General features: G+C 43.7%; 1 protein-coding gene across 4 annotated transcripts in view; it reads right to left on the minus strand.

Moving 5' to 3' along the window:
• Positions 1-6,519, minus strand: part of CYRIA (CYFIP related Rac1 interactor A) — a 105,790-nt gene extending 99,271 nt beyond the window's left edge. For all 4 annotated transcript variants that reach the window (XM_036081448.2, XM_036081452.2, XM_036081451.2 and 1 more), the window contains exon 1: positions 6,411-6,519. The gene's annotated coding sequence lies outside the window, so the exon portion shown is untranslated. The remainder of the gene's footprint in view (positions 1-6,410) is intronic.
• Between the last annotated feature and the right edge of the window lie 13,926 nt (positions 6,520-20,445).

The following is a 20,445-nucleotide window of genomic DNA, read 5'->3' on the forward strand; positions in this document are numbered from 1 at the left end:
GCAGGCACATAGAGGTGGCTTCAGGCAGCAGCCCGCAACCTTCCTTAATGAGGTGACTTGATGCAAGTTCATTAACACCTCTGCGTTTCTGTTTCCCCATCCAGAATGAGGATATCTCTTTCAAAAGTTCGTCAGAAGATGGCTAAAAGTGATCCTAAATGCTCATGATTGCTGCCAACAATAATTTACATGGCTCAGAAGGTGTTGTGGCCCACGCTGGACCAAGAGGACCACGAGACTCAGACAGATGAGAATTTGCTCGTCCCCCAGCCACAGCACGCTGCCATGCTACTCTAGGCGACTGGGACCCAGTCCCGTGGTTGCTACTAGAGGGGCCTGTGTTTGGTGGTCAATGGGAAAGACGGGACTTGATGGAGTGTTGAGGAAGTTGTGTGTTTGTCATTGTTCCTCACGATCCTAAGATGATTGTGCATTTTCATTTATTCTAAAGCCTGGGAATCATCAAACCAAATTATTTTTTTTTAAAAGGACATTAACTTAAAACAATTGCAGTAGCCAAGGCTTCTGTGAAGCCAAGCCCTCCATCTCCATGTCAGCAGAGACCCTGGAAAGTGGGAGTAAGCTGGTGACTCTCCTCCCCGCCTCTGCTGAGCTCCTGCATCCCTTTTGTCTCTCCCTGTTGTCATTGGCCTTGACTTCCACTCATTTATCTGATGCTCAACCAGAACAGCGGTTCCCTTTCTGGGGAGGAGAGCAAGGTTTCTCTGCTCTTTGAGAGGATTATTTGAAAACACCCTTGGCTCTCGCCCTCCCCAGCTTGGCCTCGGCAGCCCCACTGACTAAGGCTGCCAGATTTGCCTCTTCCCCTGTCACTCAGGAAAAGGAGCCCTGGGCGTATTAGAATCATCAGGCTCCTCGATGCAGAAGGACTCTTTTAAGTCCTCAAATTCAACCTTCCCGTTTCACCGACAGAGAAACGGACCCAGGCAGCGAGGAGCAGAGCTGAGAGCCACGCCCGGGTCATCAGCTGTCCAAGCCGCGTGCTTTCCCCCTCTTCCCTGAAACATGTCCGGTGTAATTCAGGTGCTCCACAAATAACACAATAGTAACTCTTGCAGTAAGAGTCGAAACGATTACATTTCCCTCTCTCTGGCACACGGCACTCTGTATGACAAATGCCAAGCTCCACTTAGGCGTGCGTCTCCTCCTCGGCCTCCCCTGGAATGACAACCAGCTGTGGGCAGGGATGATGCCCTATTGATCTCTGTTCCTTACCTAGTGCAGCACAGGGCAAGAACCTACCCCATACATATTTGTTAAATGAATGAATGAATGATCTCATTTTAATGCTTGATTCATCATAAAACTGCAGTTCAATTCTTTGGGGGCATACCATTTCCCCAGTTTCATTTTAAAGATCTAATTATCTACACCATACAGAATTTTTATTAGAAAGTGAAGTCATTAAATAAGCAGACACCAGACTCAGACCCTGAGATAATTGCAAATAGAAGCACATCTGTCTGCGGCGCTAAGCTGGACCCAGTAAGCACATTGCTGGTAGACATGGCACCCATTTTCAGCACTTGGATTCGCTGGGACAACGGGTTCCCCAAACCAGGGAAATTAGGCTTCTAAATTACCTGAGAAAGGCTAGGAGTGCACAATTCTGTAATCGCTTTTCAATACCTCCATCTTCCTAGACGTGGGTTATAATGCCAGCCTGAATCCAAATCACCCTCACATTTAAAAGCCATCCACCCACATTTTCTGACCTTGTTGCTTCGGTCCATATATATCCCTGGGACGCACCTGTCATGTTTTCCGTTTGTACGTTCAGTTACAAAATCAGTTCAATTTATTTCAATGACAAAGCAGCAATGCATTCTTGTGCAAAGGAAGCTACTCCTAACATCGTCAAACATTTTCTCTTAACTCAGACGTATCAGACTCTTCTTCCATTCATCACTTCTAGGAATGAGGCCTTCGCCAACTGCACAAAGCTTTATTAATGCTACGCTGAGAGCAAAACCCTTAATAAAGTCTCTAAATATTTACTATGAGTCTAAGTTACTGACCAGTTCCACTCCCATTGAAATCTGCTCTCCTTCTCCAAACACAATTATTTTAGGTCACTGACACACCAGCCAAGGAAATGACAAGACTGTATACTATGGCAGAAAGTGCAAGCAGGACCCAGTTTTAAATTCTGGCCCTGTCCCTTACTAGCTGATGGACTCTTTGCAAGTTACCTTGCCTTTCCTGGTTTCCCTAACTATAAAAAGGGGACAAGAATACTAACGTCACAGAGTTCTGGTGATGATTTGAGAAAAATGTATATACATATATATGGTAACTTTAAAAAAAGGAAGCTAAACATGTCCAGTATGAAACGTATGAAGCATTCATTTTCAAGTATTCTTTGACAAAGGAGCCAAGAATATACAATGGGGAAAGGACAGTCTCTTCAACAAATGGTGCTGGGAAAACTGGACAGCCACATGCAAAAGAACGAAAATGGACCACTATCTTACACTGTATATGAAAATGAACTCGAAATGGATTAAAACCTTGCAAATAAGGCCTGAAACCATAAATCGCCTAGAACATACAGGCGATAAGCTCCCTGACACTGGTCTGAACAATGAATTTTTGCATTTGACACCAAAATCAAAGGCAACGAAGCAAAAATAAACATGTGGGTCTATATCAAATTAAAATATTCTCACAGATAGTAACCTATGTTTGAAACTCAGAGTGTTTTTTGGCCATTTCAAATTCGTTCCCCTTTGAGAAAGCCAAAGTGTTGGTGATTTGCATAGAGGCACCGTTTTGTGGAGTACAGTTTATCTGGTGAGAGATAACTCAAAGACTAACCAACAGTTGAGGAACCAGAGCATGGGCAATTTTTAACCTTCCCAGATAACGAATAGATCTCTGAAGGCCAGAATTAGTCCAAAGAGCTCCCCACCGCAATTCTAAGAGGACCCAGAGGCCCAGTAACTGAGAACTCTTTTCTAATCAATGAAAGTAAATAAGGGCAAGTCTACTGTGAGGTGGGCACCATGCCAGAAGCCATAAAGACATAAGATCATTTACTTCCTGGAAGACAAGTATCAGTGTTGCCATTTTACAGGTACACAAACTGAGGCTCGGAGCTGTTAGACAGTCCTTCAGGATCCCCCAACTGGGACACAGCAGCAGCAGAGTCTGGATTCATAGCTGACTCCAAAATCCACTTCTTTCCAATCACACCATGCAGCCTCTGAGAAAGGATTTTAACCTGGATGAACTAGGAACCAGAGGATACTGGGTCGACGAGTCGAAACTCAGCAAGGTAGGCAGGACTGGCTCCCTGCCATAGGCCTCTGCTGTTCCTGCTCAGCCGCTGAGTGAGGGGCTCCGCAGCAATCACCCCATCGCAGTGAGGGCTGGACTCGGGCTCCCCAAGTGGGCAGCAGTAGGACAACTATGTTGTAACCACCAAGCACAGGCTGCCTGATTCAACCTTAATGGGTGACCTAGTCAAGGTGTCTGGGGCCCCACATCACCCCAACTTTCCCTTCATCACACCACCTCTCTGACGCATCAGAAGAATCTCTTTCTATGTCTGACTACATTCTTTGAAAAAAGGAATAATGGACAGTGTTTTAAATGCCCAGTTGCCAAAACTGTATTTGGTACAGAGTAGATGCTCAATGAAGGTCAAGTGCATGAATGGAAGTGAATTCAACATCAAGGCTGGACAAGATGACTTTAGACAATGCCTCCCAGACCTGAGCTATCACAGCTTAATGATTCCTAGATCAGCTTTCCATCTCTGGGCAGCAGCTCAGGGTCTCTTCAACACTGAGATTTCCCAACGGGATGAAGACATTATAGGTGCTTCAGGCTTTCAAACCTTTAAAGTACCCTCTTCAGGCTACTCCTTACCATCCTTCAGGAACAAGCAAACACGGCTATTGGAACAGATGCTCTCAGCCCCATTTTAAAGACGGTAAACTGAGGCCCATAGGAGTGAACTGACTTCCCCAGGGCCGACATCCGGCAATGAGGCTGCTGATTCCCTAGTCTTTTCATGTTACCAAGCCTGGAGCATAGATAGGCAAAGTGAAGGGAAGGGGGTGGGAAAGAAGAGAGTGTGTGAGAAAGGGAAAATAAAAGGGAAGAGAGGGGGCAGCTTCTCTGGAGAGTGTCACCGACAGCTGACAGTCGGTGACCCTATGGCCCTGGCAAACTCTGAACTCCTCACTCAGGGCTGGCTGGGATGGGGGCGGAGGGGGGGAGTGGGTTAACTTGGCTCTCAGTGCCCCTGACTCACCCAGTTGCATCTAGGCCCGGAGAGCAAAAGCAAACTGAATGCTTCTCGGGGCTGAGTAAAAAAACAGGAAGTCACAAGTGGCTTCACTCTCCTCTCAACTTGGGTCTCCCACAGTTGGGGTCAAGGGTGCACCAGAGACCTGACAGGCAGCTCCCCGGCAGCCTGCCACTGTAGGAGTCAGCGGCACCCCCAGAACACAAGGCTTAGGGGGCTCTGCTGTCCCGGGAGGAGCAAGACCAGGAAGCCCACAGGGTGGGAAGTCAGGGAGATGGGCGTTTGGTGCCAGTTCCATCACTGTTTCATTCATTGAACAAAAACGGAGCGCTGACTCGGTGCTAAATCCGGTGTGACCCGAGGGAGAAGGCTCACTCTGAGCTCAGTCTTGTCATCTGCAAAGTGGGGACAGTCCCTACCACACAGCGCTGTCATGAACCTCAGTGAGCTCCTCCAGTACACATGGAATCTCTTATTAGCACCGAGGTAGGATGCGAGGCACCGTGTGCCCGAGACGGCGGCGCTGCCCGCTTCCCAGAGCTGAGGGCAGGAGGGAGTGTGGGCAGGTCTGTCCCCACCTCTCTCCCCTCGCAGGAGCCCAGGGCCAGAAGGAGGTGAAGTTCTGCCAGCCCCCAGCCTGGGCCCAGTGCCCATGTTTATGACTGTTTATTTCAGAGCAAGTAGAAAGGAGAAATTAGAGCCATAAAAGACAGGACAACAGACCAATAAAAACCAGCTCCCAGAAGAGTCAGGAGGAGGAAGAGAGGCAAAACTGTCACCATAGCAACACAAGACAGTCAGAAGCACGCAGGAAAAACAGCCCCTGCTCTGCCTCCTCTCTTCACAGCAAGGCGAGCCTGGGACCCCATTCGGAGCTCAGTGAAAGCCAAGGACCCACCCTAAAGCCTTAGTCCCCAGGCCCAGATGCCCAGCCTGACCTGGCTAGCAGCCACCCTCCTCCTGCTGGCCCTCATGCAGCACGGGTCCCAGTCCTTCAAGATCCCAGCCCAGCCTGCTGTGCCCTGGAGACTCAGTGCTATGAAGATGGCCCAGGCCCTATCCAGAGGGATGGTGATGGTGAAAGATGGGAAAAGTTTCCAACGGAGTAAGGCAGGAGGGCCACAGAGCTGTGGGGGCGATCGAGGCCCAAAACACCTGCCCCATTACTCTGCCCTGGAGTCCCGGGGAGCAAGCAGGGAAACAGGGACATGGGCGAGGAGACCGGGCCCAGAAGGGTGGCCCGTCAGTACTGGACCCTACACGCCCAACACAGTGGCTGGGGGAATTCTGAGGATCTGGGGGGTGGGGTCAGCATATACCTCTGGGGGTCTTAAATGGCAAAGGTCTTGGTTCTGGTCCCTGGGGACACTGGCCAGCAAGTCAGGACAGCCTGGAGAAGGATCCAGGTACCCACTGGCCCATTATGAGAGAGGCTTCTTAGTCCTTCAGCTGGCAGGCAAGACAGGTGTCTCCAACAAATTGCATGGCTGGCCTGGGACCAGCCTTTTGGGAAGTGGGTCAAATTGTTCCCAAAGCGTAAGATCTGTAAAGTCCCTTTTGCCAGACTGGGATTCTCAGGAGGAGGAAGGTGATAGGGCCAGGAGGCCTGGGTCCTAGGCACAGCAGTGCGCTGACTGGCTAAGAACATCTGGGGCAGGCTGCAGCAGAAGGGTCCAGGTGTGCAGGCACTGGGGAGGGGGGGCATCCTTGCTTCTGGCTCTGTAGAGAGAGGTGGGGAGCCTGGGCCTCTGGTGGTGGGAAGGGGGAAGCAGAAGGTTGGGGTGTCCTGGAAGAATGGCTTTGGAGCTGAAGATACCTGGCTGGGGGCGGGGGGACCGGGGTGCCGCGTGGCTGAGGGGTGACAGGGGTGATCGGGGAACACAATCAGGAGGCAGCCCTGGGGAGCGGGGCAACGGGCGCACAGACGGACATCTGGACGGCGGATAGCTGGAGAAGGGCTGAAGGACTGGGTCCTCCGCTCTCCCTCCCTCCCTCCCTCCCCTGAAGGCTGCAGGGGCGTCGGGAGCTGGGAAAGGATGGCAGGGCTCGCCCCGGCGCCTCCGGAGCCCCCTTCCCTGCCGACCCCCACCCGCGCTCCCCCGCCGCGCCCCCGCCGCGTCCGCGCTGCGCTCACCCGGGGTCGCCGCCGCCCAGCTCGGCCGCGCGTCCACCGCTGCCCCAGCCGCCGCCGCTGTGGACGCCTCTCCCGCGGCCGCCGCAGCCTGCGAGACGGCCCCGGAGCCCCGCCCCGGCCCGCCCCGCCCCGGCCCGCCCCCAGCCCGGCCCGCTGCGGCCGCCCCGCCCCGCCCCGGCCCCCGGGGCTCCCCACCCCCGCTGGCACCCGCCTCGCCCCACACGCGCGCGGCGACCCCTTCCGCGCCCGGGAGCTGGTGCCGGCTACCCCGCACACGGTACCCCCTGCCCTTCTTTCGGCCTTGGCCCCTTGGCACTGGCCTCCGAGAGGAAGCCGGGACCAGCCCTTGCTGCTTCTACACACGGAATTCCTTCATACCCATTATTCCCTCCACGAAAACCGGAGAAAGGCCCTGCAATCAGTCCCTAGACGCGCACGCCCACCCTCAATTTAGTGCCCGCGCCACCAGCCGGACCACCCTAACCTCTATCCTCACTCTCACGTTACTTTGGGTTCTGAAGCCGGCCTTCCTCCCCGTCCTTCCGTGTTGATACTATGAGCAGATTCCCAGCCCTGGGGGCTGCAGCGATCTGATGGGACCACCAAAAAAGTCTTGCAAATGATCGATCCAAATAACCTAACTACCCAGAAGAGTAAGCCTGCAAAAATATTTTAAAAAATTCTATGATGCAAGGGGAGTGTAGGGGATTAAGGTGTCATTGTCATGATCATTGTTTTAAAACATCTGCCATGGAGGCTTTCTGCATTAGAGAGAGAGATCCAGGAAACCGGAGAGGTGCACGGTGCCAAACAGGTTGTGAGTCAGAGCTCCTCTTGGGAGGGGTGAGGGGGTGGGGGGGGCCTTCTCCGGCTTCCTTTCCCAGTCAGCCAGAGCATCATGAAACATTTATTAAACCCCTACAATGGGCCTAGCCCTGTTCGGGGAGCCCGGTCAGTTTCAGGGGGTGCGTGGGCTGGGAGCATAAAGCGCCCAGGTCCCAGAGTGTGGAGAGCTTTCGGGAGACTTTGTTCAACGCCATCTCCTTTCTGAGTTCCGTCCCCATGCGTAAGGTGATGCCAACCCAGCCTCCTTCAGACTCTGGAAAGCTTCTGTGAGCTGCCTAGCATGGCTCCTGCTCTGGGTTTTGGTAGGAATTCGGGTAAGGCCCAGGAGGGCACAGTCTAGTTAGAACGAAATATTCTCCCAATTGGAAGTGTCCTTAGAACAAACACTTTCCCCTTCTTCATTTGGGGGTCAAGGCCCCTCATGCCCCGCCCAGCCTCAGTTGTCAATCCCTGCAAAGACAATCCATTTTACCTTTGGGTGGCTCTGTCAGAAGAGCCTTCTTAGCGCACCCCCATACATCCACACACCACAACTTCTGGCTTATTCTCTCCACCTCGGACCTGGCCAGGCTCTGGAAAGGACAAGGATGAGCCAGCCACAGATGCCATTCACCCCATAAAACACTATCATTTCGGACCACAGGAATACTCCTTACTTTACACGGTCTGTCTCTAATAATAGTATAGCTTAGGTTGATGAGAAGAGACTATTTGATGTATGAGATTTCACTTCCACACACTTAAAAGATGGCTTCTGTTTCAGTAATTGAGGGATACCTGTAAAGCATTGCCTAGCCCATTATGAAATAATAGGGTTTCTAATTATCAGTGTGGAATTTAACAATTAAGTGTTTCCTAAGACACAATAAATAGACGAAATGGTCTTTCAACTTCATTAGTAATACTAATAACAGGTTTAGAGGTTACTATAATAAAGATTATAGTGAAATTAAACTGTCATTGAAGGGGCAGGTAGGTTGAGATTAAATTTCAGATGGTTTTCATTCACAATATAAGTTTGCTAAAATGAACCTTAATGTCTTAATTAAATTAACTTTAAAACTGAACTGGTCTAGTTTCAAGGACATCCTCTTCATGTATTTATTTTTTAAAAAGAGATTTCTCGAGCTTTGACACAGGGCCAGGCTGTGCTAAATGATGGCATAAAGACCCAGGTCCCTGGCCCTGAGGATTCAGACAGATTGCCAGGCCTGGTTTATGACCAGGCAGAAAAGAAAGCAGGCGAAAATAGGGGCATTTGGTGTATAGGCCCAGGCCAAGAAGGAATTCATCGAGATTGGGAGAAACGGGGAGTAGATTCTTTTAAGCTGAATCCTGAGGGGTGAGTTAGTCTTCAAGAGGCAAGAAATGGGGTCACTGACACTCCAGGTAGAGGGAGGCCCTGGTGGAAGGGGGTTTGGTGTGGCTGCAGTGCTTGAAGGATAGCACAAAGTGGCTGAGAGTGAAGAACCAGAACACCAGCCCAAGAAGGCTACCCTTGACCCTGGCAGCTTCAGGGAACTGGGTGGCCTTGACCGGAGTGTCAGATACGGATACAGAGTCTGACAACAGATGAAGTGTGCTTGGGGACTGGGTGGAGAAAGAAAAGGCAGCAATGAGAATGGTCAGGTGAAAAATACCATCATCATGGGGGGGCCGTGGGCTGCCCCCCAGGGATCAGGTTCTACTCTCTCACATTTGAAAACACATTCTCTAAACATCCCCAGTGCAGAGAACAATACGTGGCACAAACTTGGTGCCCACTAATATTTACGGAATGGAATGGCAGGGTCATGAAGGATGAGCATCCTCTATGGAGACAAAGCCACAAGGGCTGAGCTCACGTGGGGCTCCTCGACATCCACTGAGATCCATTCTAGGGCTGGGAGAACATTCCCTCTAAATTCCTGGACAAATTAGGTTTTCTTTCTCAGAGTAAGTCCCTTCCTCCAAAAGATCATTTCTGCTTCTGAACCTTTGCTTCTCTGACACCTAGGATGATTCCCTCTCCCATCTCCAGCTATCAAAGACCAACCTGTTCTGATGCTTGTGATGTCTGGGGCCAGTGGTTCGTGCCTCTTTACTCTGAATTCCTATGAAACTAACAATCTGAGCCACTTACCTCTCTGAGTCATCACATACACAAGTTTCTCGAGGACAAGGACCTTCTCTGAGACATGGATAAAACTTCCACTTGATGTGAAATCGAAGCTGAGCATAAATCCTGATTCTGCCACTCACTGGCTGTGTGAACTTAAGTTACTTTGGAGTTTTGGTTTTCTCTTCTATAAAATGGAAGTAATAAAACCCACCTCAGAAGGTTGATGGGAAGGCTAACGTAAACTGCTCTGTAGCTGTGAAGGACAGAGCAATCGGGTATGTGTGTATGTTGCCTCCTAGTGCCTTGAATAATGCTGGCCACACAGTGTTGATTGCGGATGAGCTGGTTACTGGGTTGATTCATAGATGAGGATGAGAGGCGGAGGCTGAATGATTGATACCGTATCCCAAAGCCCTACAGTGCTCTCTGTTTGCCACTCTCCAGGAAGGAATCTTTATTTTATAGATTTTATTTATTTATTTATTTATTTATTTATTTATTTATTTAGAGAGCCTGAACAGGGGGAGGGGCATAGGAAAAGAGAGAATCCCAAGCAGACTTCCCACTGAGCGCAGAGTCCCACGCTCTGTCCCACAACCCTGAGATCATGACCTGAGCTGCAATCAGGAGTCGGATGCTCAACTGACTGAGCCACCCAGGCTCCTCAGGAATCTTGATTTTTGTCCTCCCAGTTTACTTTCCTTCAGCAGGAATTATATAGCACTTGTTTTCCCTCCGCCTTACTATAATGGCTTCCAAAGGTGGTGGATGTTCTTGCCAATTACAGGCCAGGGTTCCTTTATGTAACCAGGGGTTTCTACGGAAACATGGCCCAGGCTTCAGAGGGAGCATAATAGATTTGATTATGAATATTGAGCCAATTTTCACAGCTGACACACCGCACACTTCCTTGTTGCAAAAAATCACAGTCCAAACTGTGTGGAGAAACTTGGTAATGCCTGCAAATTCTGCATGTGGATGATTTGGAGCCTGTGACTTAAAATATCTGACTTAAATCATTTTTTCAATCACTGAGCATGTCAGGCTCTTTCAGATTTCCCTTGCTTTGCACATGGTTCCAATCTGCCTTGAACGACCTTCCATCCTGGTTCATTCATTGAGTTTCTACTTTTTTTTTTTTTTTTAAATCCCAGCTCATAAGCAACCCCTCTATAATGCCTCCTTCAGCTCTCCTGGGTGGAGTCCATTGTTCTTTCTTGTGTGCTTCTATAGTTTTGCATTCACACCTTTACCATCACATTCACCAGACTGTGTCTTGCGTGTGTTTCTGTTGAAAACACCTTATTTAATGTGCACCTTATATGGTTTGATTCATTAACATTGAACTGGCCAATAGCACTGTAACTCATGCTTGAATGAAGTTTGCCTAATGTGTGTTTTCTCCATAAGACACACCACCCCTTTGCACACTTTGGAGCACTATGCACGGGGGCCATTTTAAACATGCAATCGCCAACAAGAAGCACAAAAATATGAAAAGCCTGGCCCTAAGTAGGCCATGGAAATGGCACGTGTTCACAGTATGAGAGCCGAATAAGAAGACAATTTTGCCTCAGTCAACCTCTGCTAGGAACATGAATGTTGGCGACTTGAGTTTCTCACTGCTTGGTGCACATTGGAAAATGACACATTGGAAAAGTACCCAGAGTATTGATTTTGAGGTTACAAATACATTTCAGGGAGTGGGCAAAGTCACAAACATGAAATCTGCAAATAATGAACATAGACTATAGGTGCCTCCTGCCTAGACTATGAACTCTTTGAATCCAGCATCTGTGTTTTATTATTCTTTGTATCCTTCTAGTACTTTGAAGAGCACCTGATACATAAAAACATGGCACTCAGTGAATGCCAATTGTATGAGTGAGCCATTCAATTCCGTCTTGCATTTCTTTGGTGATTTCCCCAACAATTTATAAACATATTAATAAAGCAGCAAAATGTCTCTGGTTCTTCTCCCATATGAAGGTTATGGGCCTAATTTGATTCTTCGCAGTTATTTGAGGAAAAACCCTGCCTTTGAAAGTAAGGAGCATTATATATGGAATAGATCCCTCACATGTGGCAAATCTGGATAATACAGGTACTGGCTTCCAAGATGGGTAAAGAATGATACACAACAGCATCCACCCATCTCCTCCCAAAGAGAAGAGGGAGCAATACATTTCTAAGATCTGGAAAAATAGTGTCAAATGATGGCCAACAATGGAGAAAGATGACATAGCCCAGGATCTGAAAGGGGGACACTGGTGATGAAGTACACAGTGGTAAGAGGGAAAGAAAGTGGACGACTAGAGGCAGGGGAGTCATGGGAACTGTGCAGAAACTTTGCAGTGAGGTCAAGATTTCAGTCTGGGCTCTCTCCCACTTAGAGCAGTATGACTTTGGGCAGGTTTCTCAACTTCCTGCTTCCTTGATCATCACACATATAAAACAGGGGTAATAGGATGTACCATACAAGGTTGTTTATGCAACCGACATTTATTGATGCCACTGTGTGCTAGATAGAAACATGAATGAGATAACATATAGGCAGATAATTAATTAGTACCTACCAGAGTGCTTGATGCAACTTCGCTACCAAATTTTAAAAATGATTTTCACTATTTCCACCCTTAGGTTATTTCTACTTTCATTCTTCCTCTCTTCTCTCTCGTTCCATCTCTAATTTGCAAGGCTTCAAGGTAAGACTTCTTCTAGTCTCTTCCAAGTCCAAACCCTCTGATACTTTTCCATGGTCAGTTGATCTCAATATTTGGCTAGCCAGGTAAATCCAGAAATTTCTGATTGCATCAATTTTTGGCAGCTTAGACAAAATGAGTCAGTCCCTCTAGGGGACTCTGCCTCACCACCCACAAAGCCCACACCAACTCCAAAATCACCATCAACAAAGTAATGACACATATATGGGGACCTTTGAGCAAAGGCTGAGAGCATTTTATAGGCATTGCCCAGTCATTTATGCAGCATCACAAACAGGTAAGTGGGGCTTGCTTCTGAGTATACCTATTTTATAGCCAGGGAAATTAAGGCTTGATGTAACGCGTTCAAGTCATCAGTTGAGTCCTAGCCACAGCCAAGAAAATAAAACATAGGTGTCATGAATCACAATTGAGAACCAAGCATTGAATTCCTTGGACAACCTGATCTTCTTCCTTTTCTTTACAAATGGTGTCTTTGCTTTTCAGGAAATTTATCAATGAGCAAGCTGACAAGTTAATTTGGACACAAGCCAGGATACTCTCTCTTGCCATCAGACTTTGTGTCCAATGTGGGGAGCTGAAAACACAACTGGGTACTAAGATGATGTAAAAATTCTCACCAAACAGAATGATTAACTGTATTGAACTTCTTTACAAGCCCTGCTAGTAATGCACGAAGGTTTCATGTCTACATGCACAGAAATACTGTAGGTGACATTCACATAGATGGCCATGTTAATGGTTTTCAACCTATTGTGTTTGCCTTTTGACTCTTCAATCACTTCAAAAATACCTTATAATAGTGATGCTTGATATATTTAGAACTCCTACTGCTTTGTTTTTTTGTTTTTTCCATTTTCCCTTTAGCCACTGCCCAGATCAACCCCTTACCAGCTCTCACTTGAATTACCTGGACAGCTTTCTGATTGGTCCTCTGCCTTCACATTCAATCCACCCCACTACTGTCCATCGGAAGCCCCAGCAACCCCGCTAAGAGACGTATGTGATGGGGGCAGCCCCAGGACCCAGTCTTACATCTTTGTAGAACTCACATGGCTGTTTATAGTCTGCCCTTGCTTGTTCTTCCTGCTGCATTTCTTTCTACTCCTTAACTCAAAATATTCTATCACTCCTCTCTCTGTGCCTGCTATTTCTTCTCCCTGGAATGCCCACTCTCTGTTATCAAATGGACAAACTCCAAGTTATCCTTCCAGGTTGGAGAACATCATCTTGTAACAAAATCTTTTCTGAATCCTGATCCTCAGCCTGCCCAGGCCCACTGACTCACACACACTTTATCTCAGTGTTTTAATTCTGTGCCTCACTTCTTGAGCTCCCGAAATTTAGAAATACATATATATGTACATATGTGTGTATATATATGTACATATGTATATATATCTCATATATATGCATACATATACATATTTTATACATATATACATATATAAACATATAAAAATACAAATATACCCGATAAGTATACATATATACACATTTATATACATATAAAACATCTGTGTTCTTAGCGCTTGACATCTAAGGTCCACTAGATAGATATCCACTGAGTTAATATGAGTTAAACTGAATCCCTCAAGATCCAGAGATTAGAAAAACTGTCCTTTCAAGTTAGTTCTGGAAAAGTAAAGTATAACCAAGCTTGAAAGAACCAACACAGGATCTTTTTAATAGAAGAGTGCTTTTTTAGAGTGCTTTTTTTCCCCTGATGAATAATAATAAAAAAAAACCCTTCAACAATGCGCTTTTCTAGCTGTGTGATCTTAAAATAAAATCCACATTAGTGATTATTAAGCAAATCTAACTAATAGTTCTCTGCTTCTGATGTTGAAACGATCCCTTTCCTTACATGCCAACACCTCTACATTTTCTTTGTTTTAATTACACTATGCGTCTTTTTGTTCTTCCTGGGACATTTGCCTGGGAGGCTGGGGCAAGCTATAAATAATAATCATCATCATTATAAGAAATAGTATTTACAGAGTCTATTCTTGGAGCTGAAGACTAATTCATGAGCATGCCCAACAGGGCCCTGGTAGAGATGCCGTGATTTCTTGGGCAGAATCCTGGACTCTTGAATATTTCACCTGTCTCATTAGCGTCACTCATGTGGTGTGACTGCTCAGATGGCAGCCGCTTCATCCAATAAACTCCCTCAAACTGCTTCCCATCTGTTAATGGGGAGGAAATGGGAGATTTTAGAAAATATGATGATTTTTATGTTGTTGTACATAAATGCAATTCGTTTTCTGATTTCTACATTTCCTCTATACCCAAGGCTTCCAGGAATCTATTTAATATGGGTTTGATTTTTTTTTTTTTTAGAAATAAAAAGAACATTATCTTTTATTACACACATTTAGGCACTTCAAGGTCTTAAAAGAATCTCAGAGCAGAAGTGGCCCTGGAAATAATCTAATTCAGTTTGTTCATTTGACAGATTAAAAAACTGAGGCCCAGAAAGGGAAGGTGATATCCCAAGGTCATTTGGTAAATAAATGGCAGAAGCTGCGATTTTTCGGGCAGGGGGGGTGGATTTAAAACATGGTGTGCTGGTTCCAGCCTAGTGTTTTTTTCTCTCCTTGATGCCGAACAAATCTTCACACACCCCCCCTTCTGATTTAAGCCCTAAAAATTTCAGTTTGTTACATATTTAGGATACTATCTTTTGCACATAAATTATCCAGTTACCTCCATAATTGCTTATTAAGTCCTAAAACTATTTTATTGGACGGCATTGGGTGTTGTCCCCAAGATGGATGAGCCTATGGAGTGAGAGACCCAGGCGAGTTCTGGAGACAAGCACTGGAAATTACCAATCCAAACAGGCATCATGATCTGGTGGGAAGAGCTTGCTGTCCTCAATCCTGTGTTCTAGGAACAGATCTGCTAGATTTGTTCTACGATTTGGAGTAGGTCAGTAAACTCATGGATAATAAATGTCTGTTCTGCCTTCCCTAGAGAATGTTGAGGGAATCAAATAAAATGACAGATGTGAAAAGATAAACAACAACAACAACAACAACAAATCATTATTTCATTCAGCAGCAGAAACACAGCAGACTATTTTGCCTCTGTTTATTGCCGAAGTGTCATGCATGGTAATTTCATGCTAATTTCCTGCAGGTGGTCAGGTTTTCCTTGGCCCTTACTTGTCTCCTACCAAAAATCACTGAAGTTCAGAACACATTTTGTAATTTCACATATTTAAGAATTTACTTAGCATTTACTATATGCCAGATACTCCCATTGGTGCTAGAGATACAAGGAAGGACGCTCTTGTGAATTCACTGCCCAGGTGTGAAACAGACATGAAAATAGAAGCATTTAAGGAATTTAGGGACAGGCATTCAACCCAGCTGTGAGAAGAGCTTCCAGGAAAAGTTGTGAAAGACTGAGAAGGACTGATCCGGGGAAGAAAAAAGAAAAGTTAGAAATAACGGCAAATGTACTGTGATGCTGATGTACTTGGGACATTATGAATACTGTGGTTAGACAGACATGACTGGGGATGAGAGATTTAGAGAGTGGTCATTACAGAGAGACTTTCTGATACTCTCAAAAGCTGATACTAGTTGTTGAAAGTGAATGGGAAAGTTTGATTTCAGCATGCACCCATTTCCTTTCTCCTATTTTTTGTCCTGATCCAAGCACAGACACTTAAATTGACACTACCGAGTGATGATTGAGAAGTGCTTACCCCTTTTTGGGGAATATTTATACAAAGAATAATGTAACAAATATCCATGTTCCCATCACCTAGAATAACATCTTCTTATTTGTGCTTCATTTTTTTCTATTAAATAATAGGATATTAATAATTCATAATAGGACATTAATGATTAATAATAGGATATTAATGATTATTGATTTAAAAAGTTCCCATGGGTAGTAGGAACTTTTAATGCTAAAAAATTCTGGTTCTTCTCTCCTTCTGGATGCTGGGGGACCACACTTCCCTGCCTTCTTTCAGGATCTTGTCACCTATTCTGTCCAGTGCTTTGTGGGCAGATATAAGGCCCTTCTGGGTTTGAACACTCAACTGCCAAGGTGACACTCTCCAAAAACTTTTATCCCTCTAGATCCCGGAGAAAGCATGACATTGAGAAGCCACCCGGTCTCTACCACCAGTGCCTGATGGACATATGGTTTGAGACATAGATACATCCAATTGTTTAAGCCACTGAGATTGAGAATTTGGAGTTTTTTTTGACAGCATAACCTTATCTAACCAACTGACACATCTTTTAGCCCCAATCCCAATCTTCCCCATCCAGAGACACCACTATTACGAAGCCATAGGGAATATTTCCATTCATATTTTCTAAAAATTTCCTAAATAAGCATGTGCACTTAATATATGGTATTATAGTTTTAAAGTTTTCATAAAGGCCATCATATGGTATTCTGGTTATCACCTCTCTTTATTCAATAGTATGGATTTTTAGAACTATCGATCATGATAACTATATAATTATGTAGATTATGTACATGATGCATATATGGGTCATCCCTGTCTCATTTCTGAGTTTATTGGGAATGCCTTCAGAATTTCACAATTAGTTATAATAATTCAGAAAGTTCTTGGTAGCTGCTTTTATGAAACAAGAGCATTTTCTTCTATTCGTAATTTGCTAAGGATCTTTATGCTGAATTTTATCTAATTATTTTTCTACATCTCATATAGGTTTTCTTTTTCATTTTCTTTAATGTGATAAGCTATTATTGATGGATCTTCTGTTGTTGAACTATTTTTTTAAATAGATTTTATTTATTTATGTATGTATTTATTTATTTGAGAGACAGAGAGCAGAGAGGGTGAGGGACAAGCAGACTCTGCACTAAGCACAGAGCCTGATGCAGGGCTGGATCCCACCACCCTGATATCATGATTTAAGCCAAAAATCAAGAGTTGGTGGTTCAACTGACTGAGCCACCCAGGTGTTCCTGTTGTTGGACTATTGAGAATCCTATGAGAATTTCTAAGATAAACTTCCAAGTTGAAACAATTGTATTTTATTTAGACTTTTGCATTTGTGTTTACAAATGAAATTGGTATGTTTATTTATTTATTTATTTATTTATTTATTTATTTATTTATTTATTTTTACTACCCTTGTTTGTTTCAGGTGGCTCTCTTTGTTCTCAGAAATAGTTGTGTGTGCTTTAAAATAAACAATAATTATCAGTTTCTTGAAACTATAACTCACTGTGATGTTCCCTGAAGAAGGGGCATTTTTAGTTATCTATTCAATTTCCTGAATGAGATTGATTTGCTCAAGATTTCAATTTTCCTTGAGTCAATTTTGGTAATTTATATTTCTCAAGAAAATGGTTATATCTAAATTTCAAATTTATTAACATAAAATTTTGCAATGTACTATTATGCATTTTTAAGTTTTTTATTAGTAATTATATAATTCGACATGTGATCTTTTTATTTTTAATATATTTGATATTATTCATTTCCTTTCATTTTAAAAATTATGCTAGGGGTTTGTATATTTTGTTAGACTTTTAGTATGTAAGCTTTTGATTTTAATGATTATCATGAATGAATTTCTGTATTTTTTGTTTGTTTTCTTTATTTTTATCGCAGATATTAAGAATTGGGTTAATCATATCATATCCTATAATTCTTATATTTCATTTTCAATTAATTTAACTTTCATCTTTGTTATTTCTTATTTTTTTATTTTTTGAGGTATATTCTGTTTTGCTTTTTTAAAATTTCTTAAATAGAAAACTGAATTCACTTTTATTCTGTATCTTTTTATTTGTGAGTAAATGGATTCAACAATACAAATTTTCATCTAATTGCTGTTTTAGCTGTATCCCAGAAATTGTGAAGGTGAGTAACTTAAACGTTATACTGTGTAAACCTTTCTTTGTTGTTAGGCACTAAATATTTATAACTTCCATTTGGCCTTCTTTTACAGTCAGTAGGAGTTTATTTTTTAGGGTTAAAAATTTTCAGTTTGAGAAGTTTCTACCAACGTGTCTTCAAGCTCGCTGATTCTTTCCTCAGCCCTGTGCAATCTACTGGTGAACCTGTTAAAGTCATTCTTGTTTCTGTTACAATGTTTTTTATTTCTAGTTCTTGTTTTGATTCTTTCTTAGAGTTTTCAATCTGTTCTTGCATGTTGTCCACTTTTTCCATTAGAGCCTTTAACATATTAATCATAGTTATTTTAAATTCCTTGTCTGATAATTCTAAAATCTCTGCTATATGTGACTCTGGCTCTGATGCTTGCCTTGTCTCTTCAGTGTTTCTCTTTCTTTCTTTCTTCCTTTCTTCCTTTCTTTCTTTCTTTTCTCTTTCTCTTTCCTTCTTTCTTTCTTTCTTTCTTTCTTTCGTTCTTTCTTTCTTTCTTTTCTTCTTCCTTCCTTCCTTTCTTTCTTCCTTCGTTCCTTCCTTCCTTCCTTCCTTCCTCCCTTCCTTCCTTCCTTCTTTCCTTCCTTCCTTCCTTCCTCTTCCTCTCCTCCTCCTCCTTCTTCTTCTTCCTTTTGGCATTTTGCCTTTTAACATCCTTTGTAATCTATTATTGAAAGCCTACATGATGTTTCTATCAAGTAAAAGCAACTGAGTTGCGAGGTTTTATATTTATCTGGCTAGGAGTTAAGCTGTGTTATTGTTCCCTGTAACTTCTGTGCCAGAGGCTGAGATTTCCTCTAGTGTCCTTGTTTTATTTCTCTGGTTATCTTTGGGTTTCCTTAGAGACTTCTTCTTAAATGGGGGCTGAGGCTTGCATTTTCTTTTGGTTTTAATCACCTCTTATTAAAGAAGAGTTTTGTTGATGTTGTGATGTTAGAAAAGGGGAAAAATTCTACAATCTTGTGATTAAGTCTTACTCCTATGAGGGGGTCCTCCTAAGGCTCAAACTCTCTCAAACTAGTCCTCACTTCATCTCCAGATATTAGTCAGTGAATCTTTAAGTGTTCCTACCAGGCTCCACTGGAGGTTTCAGCCTCTGCTTCTGTGACCTCAGGTCACTGATATATAAAAGGTTGTTGTTTTTAAGTTTTTTAGATTTTTCTTGTTGTGAGCGTGGGAGTGAAAATTTCCAAGTTCTTTACATGTTGAAGTGGAAACTGAAAGTCTCCACCTTCGAATTAAAAAAAAAAAAGTTTTTGTTTAATTTACTTGCATTTTGATCAAAGAACACATTTTCATTTGTGTCCTAATACATATTTAGTTTTTAGAAATGGTTCTCATGTACTTGAAAAGAATGCATAGTCTCCGTGTTTGGAGTGTCATAGGTTTTTTTGTTTGTTTTTAATTAATTTACATTTCTAGAATTTATTTTTCCTTATCTTATATTGTCCTTTTCTTACATTGTGATTTCTATTTACTCTTCTATTTCTGCAAACATTTAAAAATACTTATTTTACAGTCTTCTAAATATTATTCTTTTATCTCTGGGATTATTTGTTTTTCCTCTTGCCTCTTCTTCCTGGTCATTCATTTTCTCATATGGTTTATAATTTTGGCTATGATCTAGTTGTCAGTGAGGATATTTTCCATGAGAAACACATGTGACTTGCTTTAGGTGACAGTTTCTCATTTGCATCTGCAGGGACTTTATGGATTTAAGTGTACTGCACGATGTTTATGCTAATTTATGCTAATTTATTTATTCAGGGTCCTGAACTATTCAGGTGGCTTAAATTTGGATCCCTCATTGTGTTCTGATTACCTGCAGGTGTGTCTATTTTCGTATATGAGCCTAGGTGAATAGGCAGCTTCATTATAGCTTTCTTGGATTAGGTGGGCAGTGATTTTCTTACCAATTGCAATGCTAGTGGCTGCAGAATCAATTCAGGCCACTCAGTCCCAGCTGCCCACCCACATGAGGCTGCTGGCTAAATTTCTCTCTCTGTGTGGGCATTAATCCCTAGTCCCAGCTGTTAAGGTTCCAATTCTCCTGTAACACTTTTTGGTTTTAACTCTCACTCACCATTTTTGAGATTCCCTCTCATCTTTTTTTTTTTTTTCAACTTGGGGTTTTTCCCTTCTTGGTCTCAAGTTAGAGCTATGAATTTACAATTGTTAGTTGATTTGTTTTTTCTATTTTTAAGCCAGCAATTCTATCTTGTTTTGAGTAAGAGGAGCATCTTTCATTTCAGCTCAGGGTGCCTTACTTTTCAGAGGACTGGGGACACATACATTCTGAAAGGAAGAGACAAACCCTGAGCAAAAAGGAAGGCTCTCCTGTGGGCAGCCAGACACTTAGTAGGTGCATAGGAAACACTGGGCTGAAGCTGGCTTATCCTTTTTATTTTATTTTATTTATTTATTTGACAGAGGGAGAGAGAGAGAGGGCACAAGCAAGCACAGCAGCAGGCA

The sequence above is a fragment of the Halichoerus grypus genome, chromosome 10, assembly GCF_964656455.1.
Source record: "Halichoerus grypus chromosome 10, mHalGry1.hap1.1, whole genome shotgun sequence".
Taxonomy (NCBI): Eukaryota; Metazoa; Chordata; class Mammalia; order Carnivora; family Phocidae; genus Halichoerus; species Halichoerus grypus.